Raw genomic sequence first — 26567 nt, 5'->3', positions numbered from 1 at the left:
GAATGAGATCAGTTTAATTGGAGTCTTTAGGACAGGTAAAGAAGCAAACTCTTTCTTGACCCCTTCTACTGTTTCCAGTACCACAGGTCTTAAGAACGAATCTGATCATTTCTGTAATAAAACCCTAGTGACCCCAATGGTTCAGGATGCACAAAACCACCAAAAACAAACATTGTTAATGAGATCTTCTTCCTCTCTTCCTCCCCGGTTCTCTGGCTCCAAAACCCTGTCCCACACTGTGGAAATAATGCGGATTTTTGTTTGGGATATCTTTGCCTGGTAAATCTGGCTCTTTTTCTGAGGTCAGTGGTTCTACAAGAATCGATCATCGAGTGGCCTGTACTAAGACTGGTCATTGCAGAGAACTGCGGGCTACAAAATATGCATAAAGGTAGTCTGAGCTTTTTCAGTAGATGTGAATAGGCCTCATTACGAGATCGGCAGTAAAACCCACTGGTAAGCAGCAGGCTACTGACGACCCCGAAACACCCTTTTCGCCGCCTGATATCCAAGTGCCACCGGAATATCCTGAGCGGCGGCGTAAAGGTAGAAATGGGGATACTGATGCCCCGGCACTGTTGCTAACTTTGCCGGTGCTTCAGGGAAAAGCAAGCCGGTAGAGGCCTGAACTCCCAGCAGGTCAGGCCTGCCAGGAGTTTTGTGCCCATACCGGCAAACTCACAGTTTGGTGGTCCAGAAACGGTGCTGGTACATTGCTATGGCACCCTTTTTTCCGGACCGCCAAATTTGTAATGACACCCAATGTGTTGATTTATCGGCGAAGATCCTTGATAAACGTGTCCCTGAAATATCCTTGGTATCAGCCTCTGTCAAACGACTCAACCTGGAGCTTATCTTTAGCAAAACGTCCTTACATTGCTCATTTATTTATTTATATTTATTGATTTGACATTTGTATCGTGCACATAACCCACAGGCATCTAGGCGCACAATCTTAAAATAATGGTTACATAGGAAAAACATAGGAGTTGCAGGTAGGCATGTTACAGACTTACAGATTAAAGGGCAGGGTATAAGTGCAAATATTCAATGTCGTTAAGGCAGGTATGACTGGACTTAAAGCCAAAAGTGATGGATGTGTAGGAGGGCCTACTGGTTACAGAGTTATGAAGGGTAGTAGATGGTAGGGAGCAGTCACTTATTCAGGGAACAGTCATGTCTGTGGGCCTCATTACACGGTAGGTGGTGAACCATGGCGCAATTAGTGCCATGGTTCATGCCGGTAAAATACCGGCACCGCCTTGGTGGAAAGGGGAATTACCGCCCCATTCCAAGGTTGGCAGAGCGGTAATTCCCCCTTCCACCATTGCCCTTCCCCATTCCCATTTTTGCCCCATAGGGCTCTATGGGAATGGGGAAGGCGCTAATTACGGTACCGCAAATTGCGGTACCGTAATTAGCTCCACTGGTCCCTTTGCGGGTTGGTTTTTAACGCCTGCAAAAAGCATGCGTTAAATTCCTCAACCCGCAAAGGGACCTCGTAGTAAGGCGGTAAGGATTTACCGCTACCGGTAAAATACCGGTACCGGTAAACCCTTACCGCCTACCGTGTAATGAGGCCCTATGTCTCCTTAATCAGTGTTGGGAATCTAGGCTGAAAAGTCTGGTTTTCAGGGACTTTCGGAATGACCAGAGGGATGGGTCATTTCTGAGTTAGGGGGGTAGGGTGTTCCACCGTTTTGCTGCTACTACAGGAAAACTGGACGCCCCAGTTTTCTGTGTTTTGTACCTAGCTGTGGCAATGAGGTTAGCATATGAAGCTCGAGTAGGTCTGCTAGTCTGAATTTTGACTATTTGATTGTTTAGGTAGGCTGGTGCATTGTTGGCAAGCCATTTGTGGGTAACAGTAAGTATTTTGAAGTTAATCCTATCTTGGACACAGAGCCAGTGGATATGTCGTCACAGCTCTGATAACGTTATTTTGTACTGTTTGGAGTTTTTTTATATTTCTGGTACTGGTGCCAACAAATAGGGAGTTGCAGTCGTCTCCCCTTGAGAGGATTAGTGCCCTTGCTAAGGTGATGCTATTGTCTGTCGATAAGAAAGGTTTACTTAATCTAATTAGTTTAGAGGTCTAGACTGTTGATGAGACAATGGCGTTAACCTGCCTATTCAGGGTGAGAGAGAGTCTATGTAGACCCCCGAGGTTTTTATTTCATTGCCGAAATTGATGGTATTGCCATCATTAATGAAATCATTGTATTCTTTTGGGAGGTTATTTAGCTTGGTTTTGTTTTTACTATTAGAATTAACTCTGTCTTGTCATCATTGAGGCATAATCCGTTTTGTGCCATCCAGGCCTGGATGGTAAGATAGATTTTGTTAAGGTTCTCTGAGTCTGTGAAATAGCAACCTGTGATGGGTATGAGTATTTGCGTATCATCTGCATAGTTGGTATATGTAATACCTATTTTGTCTAGTTTGTCGAATAACAACTTTGTAAAGGCATTATACAATGTTGGTGAAACGCAAGAGCTTTGCGGTATGATGCATGTTACTGGGGCTGGTGTGGCTGCTGATGAGGTGGAGAAGACCCTCATCGTACGATTGGAAGGAAAGGATTCAATCCATTTGATGGCTTCAGGAAAAAGGTGAACCGCAGTTTTGTGGTGGTCTCATAAGATTTTATGATCGACCAAATCAAAAGTTGCAGAGAGGTCTAATAGAAGGATGCAGAGCTCTCCTCTATCCTTCAATTGGTCAATTTGTATCTTTAGGTCCAATTGGGATGTCTCTGTTCTGTGTCCAGGTCTAAACCTCGATCGTCTCAGTCCTAGAAGTTTGTTGGTTTCCAAGAATTGTTGGATTTGCAGATATGCTGCACGGTCAAGGATTTTTCATAAAAAATGGGACAGTGGTAATCAGTCGAAAATGAGTTGTGACGTTCGGGTCTAGGGTAGTTTTTTTTTAGTAAAGGTAATACCCAAGCTTCTTTTACGTTATCTGGTACTGAACTAGTGGTGAAGGAGCTGTTAATGATGGAGGTGATAAACAGTGCAAGTTAATTAGCACATTCTTTTATAAGTGAGGCAGGACAAATGTCGCCTTTACATCATGAGGGTTTGAATCCTTTGATAATGTTGCACGTTTCACCTATGGTTATGTGCTTGAACATGAATTTGTTCATCACTTGTGGCTCTGAGGTCTAAGATGTATTATGGGGGACAGTGTTAAGGTTGAGTTTGTTTTTTTTGTTTCAATTTTATTTTTTAGTAGGGTGATTCTGTCTGCAAGGGCCTTTTGCACATTAGTACACCATTGCTGATCTTTGATGGAATGGTCAGGGGTCGGAGCAGGTGGTTCCAGCTCGTGGAGAATGGTGAATAACTCTCTAGAGTTTGATTGGGCACTCTGAATTCCCTTATTATAAGAGTCACTTTTTACTTTTATGATAGCTTCCTTGTAATTCTTAGCTATGGTTTGAAACAGAGTTTTGTTTACAGGGGTTTGTGTTTTCAACCAGTTACTTTCGGCTGATCTTTTAGTTGCTTGCATGGTTTGTAAGTCTGATGTGAACCAGGTATTCGCATGTGTCTATGGTTTCTCTTTTTGGGCTTCATGGGACAATTTTGTTAATGGCATTTAGTAGTGATTTGTTAAATTGGTTGACTAGTAGAGACGGTTCAGCGTCCGGGTAGGTAGGGTTGGTTTTTGCTTTTAAAAGAGGGAGCATTTTGTCACGACTGATATTTTTTCAACTTCTAGATGGTGCCATGGAAAGGAGTATTGGCAGTTTGGGAGGCTAGTTATTATGGACGTGGAAAAGTTTATGGTGTTATGCTCAGACCATGGTGTAGGAGTGTTGGATAAGATGTCAGTGACGCAATTGGTGTACACGATCAAGTGAAGGGTATGTCCTTTTTCGTGAGTAGGTGAGCAGATGCGATGAGAGAATCCTTGGGCTTTCATAGAGTTGGCTAGGAGAATTGTATGGGTGTCTAGGGGGTCATTGAAGCAAGATTGAAGTCACAGAGGATGATGGCTTTAGATTGTGGTTTCATAGTTAGGGCTAGAAGAAATGTGATATCGTCTTCAAAGGTAGATAAAGTACCTGCGGTGTGTAGACGATATGGATAGTACAGGTACATCTGTGTATGAGTTCAAATGTTACGGTGATTACTTCCCCCGATGTGAAGGGAGAATCACCTGATATTCTGATGTCCAGAGTATTTTTAGCTAGGAGGGCTACTCCCCCTCCTTTAGTTATAGCACTATCCTTTCTGTAAATAGTGTATCTCTCAGGGATGGCTAGAGAGAGGGAAAGGCCTAAGGCTGAGTGGAGCCAGGTTTCTGTGACTGCCAATATATCTAGGTCATTGACGATGATAAGATCTGCAATGTCTAATGCGTGTGCTGTGATAGATCTAGCATTGATGAGGGCACCTTTCAGATGCATCGTATAGTCGGTATAGTTAGGTTTCCTACTATTAGTATTATGGTTCTTAAGGTTTTTCAAGTTGTTTTTACTGGTGCATGATGTTTGATAGGCTAACGTGGGCGGGGTCTGCTTTATAGTTGATGGAGAGCTATAGGATTGCTCAGGTGCTGACGGCAAAGCGACTGGTGTGTCCAGAGCCTGTGGTGATTGACGTGTTTGTGAGGTAAGTGTATTGATAGTTAACGCATGATTTGTGGTGTACTTTTGGGTATGATGGTGGCCAGTCCATGACGATAATCTAGTTTTTCTTGTCAGTCCATATATAGGACATGTAGCGTGGGAGCCGATTAACGCGGTGTCGCCAGACGTTCCACTTTTGTGGTCTGTTGGCAAAATTTGAGATATGAGTTTTGGTATGGGGAAAGGGGCTGCTTTTGGGAGGAAAGGGGTAGGGCATGGGAAGGGGTAGTGTCGGGGACACAGTAGGCGTGCCCAGCCATTTCTTACTGTGATGGAAGAACCTGATGAGCAGGGAAGGTCTGCCTCCATAATTAAATTTAGCGCTAGGCAGGCTGTGTCTGTTAGTAATTGCAGTAAATTGGGCAGGGAGTATAATCTGAGTTTTCACTACATTGGGCAGGGTACAGCAGTGAGATATACAATGTATCAGGCAGGGTGCGCATTAAGCATTCAGCATATAAGGTCAGGGACAGTGATCAACTATTCTTAACAAATAGGTCAGGTAAGGCATTCAAATATACAATGATTTAAGCAAGGTGCGCATTCAACATTTAGCATATAAGGTCAAGTGCAGCAGTCAACTATTCTTAACAAATAGGCCAGGTGCGGCAATCAAATATACAATGAATTGGGCAGGGTGCGCATTAAACATCCAGCACTTAAGGTCAGGTGCGGTACTCAAGTGTTTTACCAAATAGGCCAGGTGCGGCATTGAGTGAATCAATTACTTAGGTGAGGTGCTACAGTTAGTAATAGGGCTCATAGGCATGAACATGCGTCGGAGGGAAATTAGTTCATAGTAAGACGGTAGGCGAGAGTGGCGTTCACCAGATGTAGGTCGACAGTTGTAGTATGACTCTAGGTGAGGGCAGTTGATGGGCATTTGGGTCAGGACACGTGGTTTAGGTAAAGTAAATCTTTTGCAAGCAGTAGGGGGCAGTCGGCAGATACACGGTAAAATGTCTGGCTGATATTTAATAGTAGGTTTATTTTTTTACTCGTATGCTAATGCTGTTTTTAGGTAAGAGTATCAGCATTACGGGTGGAGCCCGAGTACTAATGGTACCTGATCCCAGAAGAGGGTAAAAGAGTTACTGGAAAGGGGGTTTGAGGAGGCCTCATATGGCGATGGGAGAGGACGTTAACTTACAGTGTTTGCAGCACAGCATGCAGGCACAGGCCACGTCCACCATGGACAGCCACAGACACAAGGGGCCTTGAGTGCGGGCCTTAGGTGGGACGCCGGTGTTCGCCTGCCAGCTCCCTATTGGTCTGTTTCAATTACGAAGGGACCAACAGCGTCGCTGGCTGAGGTGGGGCCAGGAAATCAGCAATGCACTACGTGTCGTGGCCCGGCAGCCATTTTCAAGAGGATTTGTGGAAAGTGTCGAATAGTAGAGAACTGCCGAGAGATGTAAGGCTCTACATCAGAGAAACACGATGTTTCAGGTGCACGATAAGCCATATATATTTCTGTTATATCAGCCAAATTTCAGCCCAGCTTCGATGCAATCAGTGATATTTGCATAATTTTTTCTCCGCTCCATGGTTTAACTGCATGAAGCCCAGATGGGCTTACATTGTTGATGTGAAGGGGTTAGGGACCCTCTGTAGGTCTCCTTTTCCCCGACGATGACGATGATCCCCACAGTTTCCATGTAGGTGCAAGCAGGCATCCATCATATGCGATGAATGCATTTGCATCACCTGAAAGACAAAGGGCTCTTTGTGCCCAGTTACTAATAACCTCAAGATTCAACTTTTTACCCACAAACTTGGCCTTCTCTGTGACAGGAGTTGTAAAACATTAAGGACAGAATTTTGACATACGGGTCATTCCCTGTCCACCGGGATAGATCCCTACCATATTCAGAGAAAGAGTATTTATTTTAGGACCTAAAACAGGGGTAGCTGTTGCCTTCAACAAACTTTTGGGGTAAGGGTAAGAGATGGCTGATGGATCAAACACAGGATTTCATCTGGTTTCCTGGAGTGCTGATTGTCCTGGATCCTCCTCATTCAAGGCCCCTGAACTCAAGAATTGCAAGGCAATATGCACATCATTGTCCTCATAAATATCCTTGGATCATCAATTGAAAAAGGTGATTGAGGTCTTCCTCATCATCTTCATTACTAGTAATATCATTATCTTCCCCTGCGGCTGGAAGTAAGGCCACGTATCTGGGACTTCTAAGCCATTTTCTGATCCTCCTCCTGGTGAGGGGGTCTGATGAGTTCTTGAAGCACATCACTTGATGACGACTTTGGTACCATCAGGGTCCTGGATTCACAGGACCTAGGAACGGTACAACATACTCCTAAGTGCTTGAGATGCTTCCTTTTCCTTGCAGCTTTTTAGACAGGCATAGGGGCAGACCCCACACTGTCTTCACCAGCCCCTTCTTCCCTGGGAGTAACAGTCATGTCCCTGGGGGCAATATCTCTTTTGTCTAATGCTCTCTCAATTGTAGAATTTATAGCGTTAGATAAAGTAGTTAGGTCAGAGGAAAGTGCTTTGCCATAGTGTGAGCCACAGAGGAACCCATAAATGTCAAGAATTCCCCTCAGGTTTGTTCTTATTGGCCCTAGTGTGCTTCCTCATCTTCTGTAATATTTGTATTGTCTTGTGGGCCCTGCATTGTTAATGGGTACGTAATTCAGGAATTTGCAACCAACAAACAATTCTTCTTCTATACACAGCACTGGACGTCGTGCACAACATAGGGTCATTTTTTCTATCCACTCTTTAAATCACAGGGATTCTACAGGCGTAGTGAAAGTCTGCTCCTCCAGTGCTACTCCAGATCTTGAACACAGAGGGTCCCGATATGTCTTTAAATTAAATTCCACAAAGTGTAAACCTCCGAGCATTAGCCCATGTCACCAGCCCTCTGTAAAGCCTGTGTCCGTATGTGAAGTGTAAGATGTCAGAAACAGTAGCCTGATTAGTATCTGAAAGTAATGTAATATAATATGGCATTTCATAGAGGCTATTACCATTGATATGGCCTCAAAGCGCTGTAGGTGAACACCCTCTGGGGATGGAAGTCCGTGGTATGGGAGATTCATCAGAAGAGCTTAGAATGCATATGTGCATTTTGGCCAATATGAAGATAGGTAGGGGTGGCCAAGTCCCTGCTAGTGGGCCATGTTGAGCTGGCTTGTGGATGGGTGCTGTGAGGTTGTTGGGAGAGTATGTGAATTCCGGAGACAGATAATCTTCCATTGACATGGAGTGTGATACGCACCCGAGTGTCCCGGCTGGTTTCTTATTTCGTTGGTGTGTCACCACTCCTGTTCTGCGGTCTGCTTGAGTCCTTTTTTCTGCTTTGCTCAACAAATTTTTTGAGGGACTCATGGCCCCCAACCTATCTGACAGGGGGTTAGATTAGCACAAGGGGCGAAATCGGTTTGTCAGGACGATGGGGGAAAAGACAGGGCTTGAGAGCATTTCGGAAGGCAAGGTGATCCTCTAAACGGTGGATGCTGAGGGGAATCGTGTTCCATATTGTGGGTGCTTGGACAGAAAAGTAGGACCCCCTATTATGGTTGATTTGTTTGAATGGAGGGATGACATGGAGGAGTGCAGTACCCGATCTAAGGTTTCTGTTGGGTTTGTAAGGGATGAGCTTGTGTTATATATATTCTGGGCCTGTCTTGTACAGAGCACAGTGGATAATGCACATAGCTTTGAAAGGACGATCGCCCGACAGGGAGTCAGTGGAGGACACTTATGTGTTCTATGGGCCAAGAGCTAATAGGAACCTAGCTGCAGTGTTTGGACCCTTTAGAGTTTTTTGAGTTCAGAAGCAGGGGCGCTCAGGTATAGGAAGATAGCGTAGTCTAGGCAAGGGAGGTTGACAGTCGTGATTGCTTTGACTTTGTGAGGATAGGAGAGGTAGGCGGAGATGCTTCGGTGTATTCGAAGGTGTGGATAGCATGATTTAGACACAGAGTTCATGTGGTGTGAAAGTGTCCGATCTGCGTCCATTTTACATCCCAGGTTTTTTACAGAATTTGATGTAGTCGAACAAGGGCCTAAAGGGGACGGTCATTGGGCAGGTTGGGGGAAGAGGACAGGCTTCTGCAGATCATGATTTGTGTTTTTTAGCAGTTGAGGCGGAGTTGGTTAGCTGTCAACCAGTGGTCGACTTCATTGAGGCAAGAGGCAAGGTCAGGGGGGATGCAAGAGGTCTTTGTGATCTTGAATATGATCTGGGGGTCATCTGCATAGTTGTAGCAGGATAGGCCATGTGAGCAAATAAGAGCAGGGAGGGGGCTCAGGTAGAGGTTAAAGAGCCGGGGGAATAGGCAGGTGCCCTGTGGTACTCTGTTGGTAACAGGACTAGGGTCCAGGAGCAAGGAGGTACGTGGGGAATTTGCGATCAGGTGGTGAAGAAGGAGGATATCCACATTAATGCTGTGTCCCTGATCGAGTGGAGTCTGTCCGTGAGGGTGCAGTGGTCAGTAGTGTCAAAGGCTGCTGAGAGGTCGAGGAGAATAAGGGCAGCACAGCTTTCCGAGTCTGCATTTTTTGGTCATCCCAGATGGAGTCTAGTGAAGATTCCATTCCTCATAGGGGTCTGAAGGTGGACTTGGCAGGGTCGAGGAGAAGGTTGGATACGATGAAGAGGCAAAGCTGGGCATAGGCTGTTCGGTCAATTAGTTTGGCTATCAAACGGTTGTTAGAGATAGGTCTTTAATTGGCCGGTAAAAGGGGGTAAGGGGAGTTTTCTTTTAGCAGGGGTTTGATCTGAAATGTCTTGAAAGCTGCCATGAATATGCTTAATGTGAGGGAAGAGTTAATGATAGATCTTTTGATGCTGCCTTCACAGTTAGAGGAAAGGATGTCTTTTAGGAGAGCGGGAGTACTTGAATCTCGCAGGGATACTGATGGTCAGCTGCAGGCAAGTAGCTTCAGAAATTCAGGTGGCGAGAAGGGAGCGAAGGAGGGGGGAAATCTGCAATAAAATAGAGCATTCTTTGACCTAAATTTGATACCTAATACCCAGGACATTTCATATGGGACACCTTTAAAGTGACTCTCAGAGGGGGAACTAATAGCCAAAAAAGGTAAGAGGGACAAACAACTAAGACAACTAGAATCAGACTTAGAAGACCAACTTTAAAACATAATGGCTAAAATGGAGAATGATGCGAGTAATGCCTTGAGGACAGAATAAAAGAAGATTAAATGCCAATTGGATATATTCCACACCAGAAGGCCTAAAAAAGCCCCTCTGCTCATACAACGATGATATTAAGTCAAAGCCAATAAAACTCACTGTTTTTTGGCGAGACAAGTGAGGAAAAAAGAGGCATCCAAGATGAGATAAAAAATCAAATCAGGTCAGGGAACAGAAAGTACATCCACACAAGAGATACTAAACACGTTCACTGAATATTACATCTCACTAAGTACCTCCAAATCGCCCGATTTGGAAACACATGGCCCATACTTACTAACATGCCCCTTTCAGAAGATCACACCAGGTGAGAGGAAGGAATTAGAAATGGATAAAACACCTGAGGAAGTCCTGGCAGATTAAATCTCTGCCACTTAACAAGGCTCCTGGCCCAGACGGATTCCCTCCACTCTTTTATATGTCCTTCAAGGAAACGTTAACCCCAAAAATTGGTGTCCCTATTTAATTCCTTTGGGTCACCCGGCAGAATTACCCCAACCATGGAGGAGGCAAAGGTGGTGTTGTTTCCCAAACCCAACAAGGATGTAATGCAATGTGGATCTTATCACCCAATTGCTCTAATTAATATGGATGCAAAATTAAATACTGAAATATTGGCAACCAGAATTGAATATATACTACCCAAATTGATCAACCTAGACCAATCTGGTATTATTAAATACAGGCAAACATTTGATACTACCAGATAAATATGCCAAGTGACAGAAAAAGTAAATAAAAAAAGACACCAGCGGCAATGCTCGCATTAGATGCAGAAAAGGCGTTTTCTTTTCCACACAAATGAAATGTATGTGATTTGGGTCCAAATTCTTACAGAAGGTAAAAGCTAACTACCAGACACATACATTATGGCTGGCAATCAATGGGTACCGCTGCCAAGGTATAAAGGTCTACCGAGGTACTATACAGGGTTGCCTTCTATCCTACATGCACTTTATTTGGTACCGCTACCCGCACGCATTTGGTCAGCGCAGAATATAAGGGGTATTGACTTCAGGGGTGAGGAACACATGGTCCTGACTTTCGCAGATGACATGCTGCTTATGATTACAATTCAAGAAACAACGTTGCATGCAATTTCTAGGGAGCTTCAAGAATTCGGGTCTAAGGCAGGGCTGAAAATCAATGGCCACAAATCAGAATTATTAAATCTATCGTTGTCGGAGGTACAATTTAATGATCTCCGGAAGGCATGCCCTTATAGTTGGACTGACAAACATATCCGTTACCTAGGGGTACACCTCTCAAACACGCTAGGTTCTTTGTATCAAGATAATTATACCCCCCCCTGTTGGAGAAGGCGAGACAGCTCCTAAACTCTTGGGACAACTGGGAAAGATAAACACAATTAAAATGGTGATTCTCCCCAAACTATTGTATCATTTCCATGCCCTCCCGATAGCAGTGCCACAAAAATTCTTCAAAACCCTTCAGAAATATTGGGTTTCATTTATCTGAACAATAAAAAGCCAAGGGTGGCCATAAAGACGCTAATGGCGCCCCTTCACAAAGGGGGGTCTAGCTCTACCGAATTTCCGCTTATACTACCTAGCATCCCAAATACGGATTGTTAAAGATTGGTTCACAGGGAATTTAAATAAAATCTGGCAAAGGATGGGCAGATCAGTGGTAGGGAAACCCGCAGTGGAAATAGAATGGAGTAGAAAATCAGATCGGCCCAAGAATATGCATTTAAGTGCTATAACTGCATTAGTAAAAGAAGTATGGGATTCCTTAGTAAAACAGGTGGGGCTAATGTCTTTTCCATCACCAGCGACATATCTGTTTCATAACCCACAATTTCAGCCAGATGAGAAGCAGGGGGCATTCAAAAAGTGGGAAGTGGCAGGTTGTTGCAAGGTGAGAGATGTTGGAGGGTCACGAAATTAAAACATTTGAGCAATGTAAAGAACAATTTGGTTTAGGGGAGGGGGAACGACTCAGATACTTGCAACTAAGGCACTGGCTAGCAGATCCGACAAATAGAATAGCAGCCTCCAGAGAGTTAACACCATTTGAAAAATATGGGACAACGAATTCAGGGGATAATCATATAATATCCGCACTTTATAAAATATTTTCGGATTACATCACTCATCCGGAATGGTCCTTTATATGAAACCATGGGAGACCACCTTAGGGCATTCCATAACTGAAGAACAATGGACACAACTATGGGGTAATATAACCAAACTTACAAGAGCGATCCAAATCCGAGAAATGTGGATCAAAGTGATGGCCCAATGGCACTAAACACCCAAGAAACTACACACCTATCATCCATCGGTCCACCGCGAATGCTGGAGGGGGTGTTGAGAGTGCAGAGATTTGACACATATATGGTGGAAGTGCGATGTTCTGAAACCTTTCTGGGTAGTGGTAAATGCTGCAATGATAGATATTTTTGGGATGCAGATTAAAAGGGACTATAAGGATGTTATGCTGGGTTTGGGGGATGCAAATGAGGGCCGTTCGATGAAACCTTCATGAAAAGCGTATATGATACTAAACATTGCTGCCCTCTTAGTGGTGGCGCAAAAATGGAAATGCAGAGATCCCCCAACAGAACAAGATTGGATCATAAAGATGTGGAATTTCGTAGCCTTGGAGTGGGTTACCTATTCAATTCAAGGGGACCAAATACAATTTAGATCGTGTTGGGGCCTTGTTCTCACATTTCTACATAATGACTTTTGTGAACCCATGTGCCCACAAATATTACCCTTGCTGGGATTGTTGTGATTGTGCTGTCATTATGATCTACTTGGTGCATATAAAATGTCTATTCCACCAGGGGAGGGGGAGTGGGCGGGAGGACAGGGGAAGGTTTAAGGGGAAGAGGGTTCTGTTTTGGAAATTGGAAATATCAATCCAAAATAACTTTTAAAAAAAAGAATAATTAAAGCATTTTGCACATGATAGGAAACCTTTGTGCCATGACATAGAATCCCTGATTCTGTTGAAGATTCCAAGGATTCTGGTGGCTGTTGGGAATCTCACAGATCTGCTCTGCGTGTACTTACCTTTTTCCAGCTTCTCGGCTCCCATTTGTCCATGCAGCCTTTTCCTGCTTCAGTGTGACTAAAATTGGGAAACAAGCTGCTCTCCTGATGTCCTTTCCCTGGCAGCTGCCTTTGGGTGTATTTTTGGTCATGTTTGTTCTTCAGCTTTCATGTTCGCATGCCAAGCAGTTTGCGTTCTACAGGGAAACATAAAATCTGAATGCCAAATGCAATTTCCCTCCCAAAGTCGGGTGGCTAATAATGGGTAAGGTTGTGCTGGCATGCAAACTCGAAGTTATAGCTCCTTTGTCCTCCTTATCAAGCTTTGTCTTTGAATATAAATTGACTTCTGGGACCATAACTACTGCTTTTGTACACCCCGTGGATTCTATTTGATTTGATGTTTATTGAGCGCACATACAGCCAAGGGCACCTTGGCTACCAGTAGAGCAGATGAGCCAACTGACATCTATTTTTTTTTTTAAAAGGACTTTACGGCTCGCCGAAAAACAAGATGATTCTCAGTAGTCTGTAGCTCAAGAGGGATTGAATTCCAACGCTTGGCAGCCACGACAGAGAAGGTCCGACCACCAACACGGGAGAGCCGGATCCTGGGGACTCTGATAACTGCATGGTCCTGAGAACAAAGTACACGGCTAGGGACAAAAGGCCAGAACTTCTGTTGCAGGTACTCATACCGCAATCCATAAAAAGCCCTATGTACTAGCAAAGTGATTTGAACTGCACTCGTTTTCCAATGGGGAGCCAGTGCAGCTGCCGAAGGACAGGGGACATATGAGAGGAAAATGAAACCCGGTCACCACACGTGCCGAATAGTTCTGGCGCATGTGAATCCGTTGAAGAAGATATAATGGTTGAGCCAGATAGACTGAATTACAGTAGGCAGTTCCACTCAGGACCAGGGGAACGACCACCGGAGCATGAAGATGAGAGGGGATAAAAGGAAGCGCTTTGAGTCAAATTTCTAGTTTGAAATGTCCAGCTGGTAAACAGCAGATACGTGTGCTTCCAAAGAGAGTGAAGCCAGATAGTTTAACACCAAGGTCTCTCACCACTAACGTAGGAGGGGGAAGAGAGCAGAGAGAGATGGGCCAAAAATCTGAAGTCCACAAAAGACAGCAGAAGTGGGACCCACCACCAAGACCTCTGTCTTGTCCCCATTCAGCCTAAGCCAAGTATTACTCCCACCCTCTCACTACCACCAGGCACCCGATAGCTGGGACGCAGCCTCTAGATGGCAAAGGTCAATACGAACAATAATCGGCGTATCATCAGAATATGAGTAAGATCACCAGTGAACTAAGGCTCAGAAGGGGCAGGACAAAGAGTGGAGACGTCAAGGGGAGTCAGATTGTCGGCAACGGCCTTAAGCGTCTGTGTGACAAAAGAGAAGTCAACAGACTGGGTTTTCATACGCCCATTAATAGTAGAGTCTGAAACGGGGCACAAGGACACCTAAGAGTCTCGACACAGGGAATCAAGCTGCACTGCATCTAAGTATTACTGTGGAAAGGCACAATAAAGTGATCAGACCAATGAGCCAGAAAAACTGGTAACACTGAAATAAAACCACTGGATGAAAAGATTGGGTCTAGTGTATTAGCATGTTAATGTTGATCCACCAGCTGGGAGAGTCCTAAACCAAGCATTGCTGTAGTGAACCGGGTAATCACAGCTGTGTCATTCATTTTTAAATTAAAATCAACAACTATAAAGACATTAGAGTATAAGAGTTGTAATTCTGCTAATGCTTCAACAAAAGCATCTCAAAAAGTAGCATCATATCTCGGGGAGTGATGGCTAATTAAAACCTGACAGGTGTCCATAGGGGAGTTGGCTAGACGAACAAGACCAGACAGGCTATGATTTTAATATTATGACTCAGGGGGAGGTGGGTGAAAGAAGCCTTAATGTGAGATTGATAAATAAGCACATACACCCCCCACACCTCCTGCGGGATGGAGCAAATCGCGGTCTAAACGGAGCATCTTATAATCAGCAGGAAGCGCTTCTGTAATAAAGGGGCCTGGGGATTTACAGAGCCAAGTTTCCATGACACAAGCAAGATCAGGTTTAACTTCCTGTAAATGTTCATAAACGGCCATTGCATGAGCTGGCAGGGCACGTGCATTAAACAAAAGGACGCTAATAACCCTTTCCAGAAGGTAATGGGGATGTCATAGCCCCTTTCATAATAGACATAGACCCCAGAGGAAAAACTGTATTCAGAGGAGTTAACTTTATCAAGTCAGTACGAAGATAGGTCAGCCGGGCATGGGGTGGTGCAGCAGGCCGAGGCCCATCTGAGGCACGGACGAGCACAGACGGGTTTGCCTTCGGCGCACGTTAGGAACGCCCCTGCTGCGCTCGCCCGCTGCGCTGTCTGATATACCGGCACATTTAAGGCAGTGCTGGGAGATCATGTGACCGCTAATGAGTGGCAAGTGGAAAAAGACTCGCGGAACAGTTCGCAAGTGTCCCGGTGAGTCCAGTATCAGCCCCACAATACAATTAATAGCTGTGATAAGGAGTTTGGGGGAAAGGTAAGAGCAAATATACAATAATATATAAAACGCCAACTGCCGGGAAGCAACTGCCTTACTGATAGTCCTTCCTCAATTAGTTGTGGGAAAATGGTGTGATTTCATACAGCTGTATGAAGGCATAGTTTTGTTCATGTATGCTACTCAGGGCCAGCCCCCTGGTGTAGGCACTATGTGCCATATCTCAGGGCCCCACGCTCATGGGAGCCCTATAACGACAACCTGCCGCCTATATTTTGATACAATTCACATTGTATTGTACAAGGGCTCTGATGCTTTCTGCCAATCCCAGTGAGGCCGGGCACCTCCCACCCCGTTGTGATTACCTGGCGACAGATAACCCCAACTGGGGCCTCATAAATACTTGACTACTTGTCACATTTTGTTTTGGGGGCGCGTTGAAACTGGAGGCCATGTATAAATACTAGTTAATTTAATGAACCATTGTTTTAGACGAAGGTTACTAACGGTAAGGTGATTAGAAATGCGAAAGTAGCATTTGTATTCGTAAATCACACAAAAAGAACCAGTAAGCCACCAAATGTATGCCGTATTCCAATAGCATTGACATGTGTCACGCAAAAACATTCTAAACTGCCCCCTGATTTTCATGTGTTCTCATTTGACACACCAAAATCAGTATTTTTGGGAGATTGTCACATTTTCCTCACGTCATGTTTGAAGCATGCCTTTGTCAGACAATAGGCCTCATTACGAGGTTGGCAGAATGGGTTTACCGGCACCGGTAATGTTGCCGGTGCCGGTAAACCCATTCCGCCCTATTACGAGGTTCCCTCGCAGGACCCGGAAAGGACGTCTGGTAAAACCAGATGTCCTTTCCGAGTCCCGTGAGGGGACCAGGGAGCTAATAACGGTACTTTGCGGTACTGTTATTAGCGCCTTCCCCATTCCCATTGAGCCCTATGGGGGCTCGAATGGGAATGGGGAATGGTTGTCCTCCTTGCTGGAATGGGACCCGGTAAGTCCTCCTTGCAGGAACCATTCCCCATTCCCATTGAGCCCCCATAGGGCTCAATGCAAATGGGGATGGAGGTAACAATAGGCACATTATAAGTGTCCTGTTGTTACCTCCTTCTTCCCCTCGCGGGACCCGGAAAGCACGCCTGGTTTTGCCAGGCGTCCAATCTGGGTCCTGCAATGGGAAGCTCGTAATCAGCCCTGACGGAATGAAGGGGGCCGGTCCCGTACCGGCCCCCTTCATTCTGTCAGCGCCTGCCTCGTAATGAGGCCCTAAATCTTGAAAGTACATTCACACCCGGGGAAGGGTGCTCAGTCAATCAGGCGGCTGAATACCCCCTGCGTTTTCCAGCAACCTGAGGTCCTTACCAAGGTGCTGCCTGCTTGATTGATGGGAGGCATCAGTGAGCCACTCTGTGTGGCCTCCCCATGACCCCACACTCTCCTTACCTTCTGGCCCAGAGCTTTGTGCTCCGGTCTCTGGCAAACTCACGGCCACCATCAAACTAGAAGAGGTAGTTATATCTAGTATTTACTATCCAGACTCAAGATGGGGGGCCGTTAGTGTCCCTAAACCCCCCTCCTGCTGGGCAGATGTGATTGCTATATCCAAAAAACCCACTGCCCATTCTTTTCAGCCTTCTGCTGAATTGTATTCTGGAATTTGTAGTCTTCCATTCAAGATGCGAGAAAATAATGCTACATTTGTACTCTTGTAGGTTAACATATTTCTATTTTATTTATTTATTTTATTTATTTATTCCATTTGATTACACGCCCAAACCCTTAGGTATCACGGTGTGGGTTGCATACATAGAAGACGTCTTAAGTATTCGATTACATACATAGTAGGCATCTTAAGCATACGGTTACAGAAACATCTTGGGCATCTTGTTCAGAAAAATATACTTTGGAACAGAACAGGCGCATCAGGCAATGATTAGACTGTTACGCGTATCTACAGACAGCTTGAGACTTGTGCTTACTCTATTAGCATTTATTGAACAACCAGGTGGGGCTGGTATGGGGAAGCTGGCGTTACTTGATCTGGATGATGTGAAGTGAGGGATGTGGAGGTGTGTGTTGGCATTGGACCTGAGAGTTCTGGTAGTGGTTTTGCGAGCAATGCTTTGACAAAGGTAGGTAGGGGCGTTATCGGAAATGCATTTATGGGTGATGGTGAGAGTCTTATAAATAATTCTCTCTTGTATAGGAAGCCAGTGCGCGTCTCTTCTTTGTTGAGAGATATGGGCCTCATTACGAGCATGGAGGTAATGAAAAAGGGAAGGCGGAATGGTATTACGAGCTGACAACCCGGTAATACCGCCACCGCCCGTACTGTGCCCCTCCTTACCGGCATGCGCACGTACACGGCGGAAATACTGGTATGCCGCTAACAGGAGGACATCACAAATCACGCTGGCATGTACTTACCGGCATCCTGAAGGCGGTAAATAGGGCCTGCACGATGGCGGTATTACAGGCATCGCGGACCACCCGTAAATAGCACCCGTAAATAGCAACCTGCAGTGTAGCCAACTGCCACAGGTGCACACAATCACCACAGGTGGAGGCAATTGAGCCTGTCCCAGCACAAAAGGAGCACACCCACACACCACACCCCTTCCTACACCAAAATGATCCCACATGCTGTTGCAATCCTGGGGCTGGAGGACATGGCTGTACTGCTACACCAGCATTAACAACAACAACAACAGGCAGCACAGAGGAGATGCAGGAGGAGAAGGAGGGTGAGACAGGCACAGCAAGTCCCACCAATGCAGGCAGAGGCACCACATACGCAGCCACCAATCCCTCGCATCAGAGCCAGTCCATTCATCCTAACCCCTGAGCAGATCCACACCCTGTACCGACTGGACTGGGACGCCATCGCCACCAGAGTGGACATGATACACGTCGACATCACCAGCCTGATTGAAATCCGCATGCCATCCCTCCTCTACTGAAGGTAGTGTCTGTGCACCACTTCCTGGCCACAGGTACGTACCAGCACACAGTGGGCCAACTGCATGGCATATCACAACCTCTCCATCCACGCATGCTGACCCAAGTGCTGGATGCCTTCCTGAAGCACGCACACAACCAAATATCCCTACCACGGACTGGCCAGGAGTGAGGTTTGCTTACTTGCAGTGTCAGGCATGCCCAATTGCATTGGTGCCCTCTACTGCACCCATGTTGAATTGGTGGTCCCACATGCCATAGAGGTTGTGTACCGCAATCGTAAGCAATACCACTCCATCAATGTGCAGATAGTATGTGACTCCAGAATGATCATCACACATTGTTGTGCCCGATATCCCGGATTCACACATGATGCCATGGTGCTGCGGAATTCCTCGCTACCCCGCTACATGGAGGACATGCTGGACGACGTGCCTGGCTGCTCGGTAAGTCGCCTGACAGACCCATGGCACTGCAGTTGGGGGCAGGGGGTGAATACTCCACCTGGGTGGGTTTGGGGGGGAGATGAATACTCCACCTGGGTGGGATGGAGGGGGGATGAATACTCCACCTGGGTGGGATGGGGGGATGAATACTCTACCTGGGTGGGATTGGGGGGGTGAATACTCCACCTGTGTGGGATTGGGGGGTGAGTGGAGACAGCACATACAGCATAACACTGTGGCCCTACACTTTCCGACCTGAACGAGACCCAACAATGCCTTACATAAGACCAATGCTGCACACCAATGACGATACGCCAGACATACAAGCAGGCCACATCCCTCAACGCGTCCACTGCACATCAACTGAGTATACCCTCTGCAACACAATCCAGCAACATGCAGTGAGTATGCCTAATGCACATGAATGCAGCAAAGCACAACACAGGACATCTTCAAGAGCATGCAAGTGAACAAACTGCATCATCTGGACAATGCAATCCACATCTGCAGACCATTGTCCAGCACACATTGCGACAAATGTACCTGTGTGCATACATCCAGGGACATGTGCATGTGCACACCAAATAGCTGCAGCCATGACAGTGATTACTACAGGTGTAATTCCAGAAATTGAGTCACACATACCTCATTGTGCTCCCATGCAGGTGATGGTGACTATCCCTTGAAGCAGTGGCTCCTCACCCCTGTTTGGATCCCGCAGACCAGGCACGAAGAAAAGTACAATCGGGTTCATACCCATAACCGTGTTGTGATCGAGCAGACCTTTGGCCTGTTGAAGGCACGATTCCGCTGCCTCAGCAGGTCTGGTGGAGCACTCCTTTACGGGCCTGAGAAGGTAGATAAGATCACCATTGTCTGTGCCATACTGCACAACATGTGCATCCGGTGGAACTTACCCCTGCCACCTGACATTGACCAGCAACCACCGGGTGAAAATGGGGATGATGAAGGATAAGAGTAGTACATCAGCCATGTGCCAATGCACATGACGGACGTGCTGTGCGCCAATCAGTGATGGACATTTTCGTTTGATGCACTGTGATGAAGAGGGTGCATCAATTCCCACTCGCTGTGCACTGGGATCGGGGGACTCTGGGCAGTGTACACTGTTTGGCATAAAATTGTGACACACTCAATAAGCAATGTCCGGTCATGGTATTTGTTTCCAAATGAGATGTAATTGTCAATGAAACTATTTACATAGATGAACAGCCCACCCACGATGCAACTGAGTCTACCCAACCATCCCTATCCCCTCCCAGCACCCTCCACCACTCATCCCTCTACCCCCACACACACACCCCCCAAACACCCCCCATCCCTCAAGTCCCCACACACCCACGTCCCGGCATACAATATGTCTGTCCGGCTACAGACGGACCCTTTTGCATGGAGGCTGTGGCTCCCCTGCCCTGTGCATGGTGCGTAGAGACCTATGCACTGGGCTTGTCTGAGTTGAGCTTACAGGGGTACTGCTCATGGATGGGGGGGTTGTGACTCGGCAGGTGCTGCAGGACATTGTACCATGGTGGCAGCCAAATGTGTTAGTGCCTGGGTCACTGATTGCATGCCCTAGCGCACCCGCCTGGCACCGCGGTTCACAGCACGGGTGAGTGCCTGTGTGCTGTCACAGTGGGCCTGCCGCGTGGCTTCCCCTAATGTGATGAATTGGTACAACATCTCATCCATTGACTGCTGACGCTCCTCCATGCAGGTGATGCGGGCCTCTAGGTCACGTATGTCATTGACTGCTGGTGGTCGCATGGGAGCTGGAGTCGGACTGCTTTGAGGGCTGAATATGGGTCCAGCCGTTTCCTCCCCAGAGCTACCAACACAAGTCCCATGTCCCAGGGAGTGCTGTGGCGTGTGCCCCATGGATGGTATTCCCTCAGTGTCCTCCGACATGCATTGCCCTACCGTGTAAGCCTCGTCCTGTTGGACATCATCCTCTGCACTATTTGTTGCGGATTGGGCCACCTCCCCTGGTTCACTAGTGGTCGGTGACTGAGGAGCCTCACCATTGCTGGCCGTTGGTGTACCCTCCTCGTTCACATGAGCTGGCTGCAGTGGGGCAGGGGTCATTTTTGTCTGTGGGCTTGGGGGCCGGTGTGCCTTGTGGCAGGTGTGCAGTGATGGCACCCAATGTCCCAGGCCAGTGTACATTCCCATGTGTCGGGGGTGGATGCTCCTTCGGTCCTACGGCCTGTGGCCCCTGTTTACCGGACCCCTGTTGCATGAGGGTGCTGGCTTTCATCTGCCCGGCCCTTGACGTGGACGGCCTGGTGCCATCATCTTCCCCCTGCTTCTGCATGGTGCTGTCGGCTTTGTTTCTGCGGTGGGCCTGTCATCGCTGTCTGATACTGTGCCTGTGTGAGAAGGAGAGGCAGGGCATGAGTCATGGGTGTAGGGACATCCAACATATATTTATGTAAGTACATTTTGGGTCCTGTGCATTGCTGTCTGCATGTTGGAGGGACAGACATGGTGCTTACAGGTGTTGGGTGTGTGGTGCAGTGTCTGTGCGTCCTTCTAGCGTATCCATGTTGTGCATGCAGTTGGCTTGGTGGATTGCGGGTGTGTCGTGGATTGCGTGTGGTGTACATGCCTCAGGATCTGCGTGCCATGTGAAGTGTCTCTAGGGCTCTGGTGTACACTTGGTGGTGGAGATGTCTGCACCATGCAGTAGGATGTGACAGTGGTGGGGCCTGCTTCTCTGCAGTGCTGCATGTGTGTGTCTGCATGCTGATGGTACTTGGGTTTGGAATTGGGGACTCTGGTGGTTGGTGTCAGTGGGGTTTGTTGCGTGTGTTCACTTTTGTGTAGTGCCAACGCTCACTCACCTTCGTCAGCCGATGATGATGTTACTCCTGTCTCAGCACGCCTGACCCCTTCAATAGGCTCCATATGTATCAGGGAGCAGCATGTTTCCTCCCACCGTGCCAGCTTGATGGGCGAGGATGGTTCGCTTCCTGTTGCCTGTGCCTGCTGACGGTTGGTAGTCAGTATGTTGCGGACACGCAGCCGCAGGTCGTCCCGCCTTTTCCGGCATTCCTTTGTATTGCGTGTGGTTGTCCCCACTGCGGACACCTTCTGGGCCACCTCCTCCCAGATCTGTTTCTTCTTGATTTGTGTTGCACAGCGCAGGTCTGTGCAGAACACCACATCTGCATGCTGGGCCAGGGTGTCAGCCAGCATGTTTAGCTCCTCGTCGGAGAAACGTTGTTTGCGCAGACGAGGTGTGCCTTTGAGGGTGGACTGTGTCCTTTTCTGGCAGGCTGGGATCTTGGTTTTGGATTTCAGTGCCTGTAGCCATGGGATTGCAATGGATTGTGATTATCAAGAAGGACACCAGAGCATTTCCCGTTCCGGCGCAATGATGTTGTTTCCGGGTCCAGCATTACGAACCCGGTATTTGCATGATGGTATTTACGGGTCCGTTGTTAAGGGGTTGCTCCTGGGTGGAGGCGGTATCAGCGGGTTCCGTGATGCCGCTATCGGGGGTTTGGGGCGCCAATTGCAGCATGGTGGTGCAGCCATTACCGGCATGGGGGTTTGCGCGTGCTCGTGCACTCCTAATCAGCCGCTATTAGCGGCATCAAGGGTGCATGGACGCGCTAATACCACCATGCCGGTAATGACTGCATTTTTAGCGCGATTCTCATAATGAGGCCCATGGTCTTTTTTGATAATGCCCGAGCTGCTCTGAGGGCTTTGTTTTGAAGAAGTTGCAGTTTATTTAAATTCTTTTTTGCAGTACCTAACAGTAGTATGTTACAGTAGTCTAACTTTGTTAGGATGAATGCTCTAGCCAGCGTCTAGCAGTTTGCAGCGGAAAGCAGGGGCCTGCTTAGTGTGATGAGTTTGGCGGTATAAGCCATGGAGGAAGCAAGGGCGCTGATATGTGGTTGTTCATAGTGAGGCTAGAGTCAAGGTAAACTCCTAGGGTTTTGTTTGACTTTATGAGATATGGTGATAGGGGTGCCGTCTATCACTATGGAGGTATAATCCAGGTGGAGTTTGCTGAGTTTGGCTTGGGAGCCGACTATGAGGATCTCTGTTTTTTCTCCATTAAGGCAGAGACTGTTAATCGCCATCAAGTTGTGGATGAGGGAGTATATTTTGTTAACTCATGCCGTGTCTTTTTCGAGGTTACCTGTAATAGGTATAAACATTTGAGTGTCATCGGCAAAGTTTGTATGAATTACTCCCATAGCATCTAGTGCGGCGAACAGTAATTTCGTATATGCATTCTAGAGCATGGGGGAGAGGCAGGATCCTTGCGGTACTCCCAATGATACTGGAATGGGGTGAGCTGCCTCATCAACTAAGGTGACTCTTGAGGTGCGATCGGAAAGGAATGATTTTATCCAAGTAGTGGCTTTCTTAGCAAAATGGAAATTGGTGGTTAGGGTTTGGCACAATTTGTCATGATCGTCTAAATCAAAGGCCGCAGAGAGATCTAGTAGTAATAGGATGCATAGCTTACCAGAGTCTCTGATAGCGTCCATCTGTTTTTTTAAATCCAGAAGGGCAGTTTTTGTTCTGTGCCTGGGACGGAATCCTGATTGTCTTTCCCCTAGCAGCTGGTTCTGTTCAAGATGGGTTTGTACTTGAGTGTATGCTATTTTGTTGATGATTTTAAGGAGAAATGGCACTGTTGTGATGGGCCTGTAATTAGTCGGGATTGCTGGGTATAGGGAGGGCTTTTTGAGTAGGACCGTGACCCAGGCTGTTTTAATAGATGCTGGAATTTCATTGGAATTGAAGGACTCATTTACAAAATCCGTAATGATAGGTGCTAGTGTAGTGGCGCAATCTTTAACCAATTTAGCCGGAAAGCTGTCACCTTTACAGTTGGACGGCTTGATGGAGGCTATTGTTTTGGGGACCTGGTCATTAGTGACTTGCACGAAGTTGAATATGGGTGCATCAGACGTTGTAGCAGATGTACATGTTTGTAAGAGTACTTTATTATGATGTGCACTTTTTAAGACATCTTTATAAAACAGCATTGTTAAAAGCAAACGTGGGGGTGAATAGGGGAAAGGATGAACGAGTGAGCCCTGATGATTTGCCAAGGAAGTTGGAAGAGAAGCAGTTGCTGGACTGCAGACTGGAGAGCTTGTTTTTTCTTGTCCGGTCCTGGCCCTGTGCTAATTCTGTGAACATTTGAAGTCCTGTGAACTTGTTTGCTCTCATTGGCTCAAGACCTAACCAGTCCATATGCTTTATTTAAATCGTGGCACAAGGCAATTCTGCAGTAGAGGCCCATTGCCCTGCCTGCCCCGAACACAATCCCTGCCCTGACATGTTTGAAACCTCCGGTCATAGGTGTGTAGTTTACCTCATGTTTTGAAAAAATAAAAAGCATTGCTTGGATATTCATTTCTTTTGACTGGTAAAGTAATCTTAAGTAGCTGGCGAAGTGAGAGCATTTTACTAGTTTCGATAAAGTGGACAAACGTATACACCATAAAACAGAGGTGGTCATGAAACTGCTGCAGAAGCAACACTGAACTTCAGTTAGCAACACAGAATCACATCCTTTTGCACAGAGGTTGTATTCATGCCAAAGTTGCAAAACGAATGCTCACAAACAAAATGTCTGCCAACTACAGCTGGGAAGATGTGTTCAAGTGCCTGAGTTGCAGACTGGTCTCAAATCCTGGCTTCCCCACCTAACCAAAGTGTGTGCTCCTGGGCAAATCGGTTTATCACACTGAGGCTTATCGGTCAAAATGTGATCTCCCAAAAATGGATTCAACTCATTTGCCACTCCAAAAAGCCTCACTCATGATATTGCCACATAAGCAATAGTAAAAGTGACCTTTCTTACACTGGACAGCACACATTTTGTCTTTTGGATAACTCCTGCCAACTTCTTTAAATCCCACGATACCCTTGACTATTAAAAACTCATTTTGCGACGTAATGTTCTGTCACGGATGCAAATTAGGGGGCACTACAAATGTTTTGTTGCCAAGGGCCCTGCAAATCCTAGGTGCTAGTGAGGAGAATGTGTAACCAATCGGAACAAAAGAGTTCTTGTAGCATGCTGGTGATGCCCTCAGCAGTCAATATCTGGGTTGCGGTGATGGGGCTGGCGGTGTGGCTAATGGACTCCGTGGTGAACATGCACGCCCTTGAAGAAAGCGGTTTCCTAATATTGACCCATTCAAAGTCTCTCAGTGCAGCTACACATGCTCTAAATTCAGAACCTCATCTTGCTTAAGAGCAGTTCTGAAGGCAAAAAAGGAGGCGATCTTGCTATCTTTTTTCTTAGTATAGGCCATTTTACATGTTGTTTCTTTTTTTAAAATCCTTCCGTTATCAGCCTCTATTGCCTCGGTGGCACGGTACATGGAAAAGCATGAAGGACACACAGTGAAGGATGAAATAATGATACAGATTTGGGAAATGATGTCCTGAATGGTACTTGAAACCACGTGCAATGAAGTTCAGGAATATATTTCAAGGAAAGAAACATTATAGCTGATAATCCCCACATTCTGGGCTCATGAACAGGCCTCATGAATACGCTGTTGGTCAATTTCCAGATGAAATAACGCCTCAGCCTATCATAGATCGCCTGGAAACCATGAAAATGGCAGCGGTGCGTAGCATAAATCAACATACATGCAGTGGCATCTACATGAGGCCCCCGCGTGCCCCCTGTGTCTGCAATTCAGACAAGCGCTTCCGCCAGCGGACATGTAATGCTCTACAGAACATATCAATAAACACCCATGTCCCTTTCACTGCGCAGTTGTGTCAATTTTTAGTGCTTATAACATACACCTTTTTGCTTACCCCTCCTTGTGCAATAACACAACCACATTTAGTGTGGCTTCATTGTAGCCACCTTGCATGCATTTCCTCAATGTTGAAACAGATGTCATGTGGTAAACTGCCCTGCTATGTTATGAAACGTTGTTATGACATAGTATGCAGAGCGGTTAATCTGTGCTTTTAGGTTTTAGTGTTTTTTTAACTGTAACTTGATGCTATGTTTTATGTTATGCTATGTTATGCTCACCTTCTTTATTCAATGCCATGCTATGCTTTGTTATGCTTTGATATGTTACACTACGCTGTGTTTGCTGTGCTTTACAATATTAAGCTCATTGTCTATACTATATTGTGTGATGTTATGTGATATTTGTTATGCTATGCTACGTTATGCTCAGCTTCTTTATTCAATGTCATGCTATGCTATGTTATGCTTTGATATGTTAGATTACGCTGTGCTTGCTATGCTTTATAATATTAAGCTCATTGTCTTTACTATATTGTGTAATGTTACGTGATATCTGTTATGCTATGCTATGTTATGCTCTGCTTCTCTATTCAATGTCATGCTTTGATGTTATATTACGTTGTGTTTGCTATGCTTTATAATATTAAGCTCATTGTCTATACTATATTGTGTGATGTTATGTGATATTTGTTATGCTATGCTATGCTCAGCTTCTCTATTCAATGTCATGCTATGCTATGTTATGCTTTGATATGTTAGATTACGCTGTGTTTGCTATGCTTTATAATATTAAGCTCATTGTCTATACTATATTGTGTAATGTTACGTGATATTTTTTATGCTATGCTATGTTGCATTACATATTGTTGTGTTATGGGGGTATTATTATAATATGTTACTATTATGTCATGGTTGATATCACACCACTGTTGGCTTGGTACCCCCACGCTGCCTGCTCCCTGTGTGCTGTCCAATCTTTGTGATTTAG

This window comes from Ambystoma mexicanum, chromosome 6p (genome assembly GCF_040938575.1).
Source record: "Ambystoma mexicanum isolate Mex_15411 chromosome 6p, UKY_AmexF1_1, whole genome shotgun sequence".
In the NCBI taxonomy this organism is placed as follows: Eukaryota; Metazoa; Chordata; class Amphibia; order Caudata; family Ambystomatidae; genus Ambystoma; species Ambystoma mexicanum.
Note: the sequence above shows the minus strand (reverse complement) of the source record.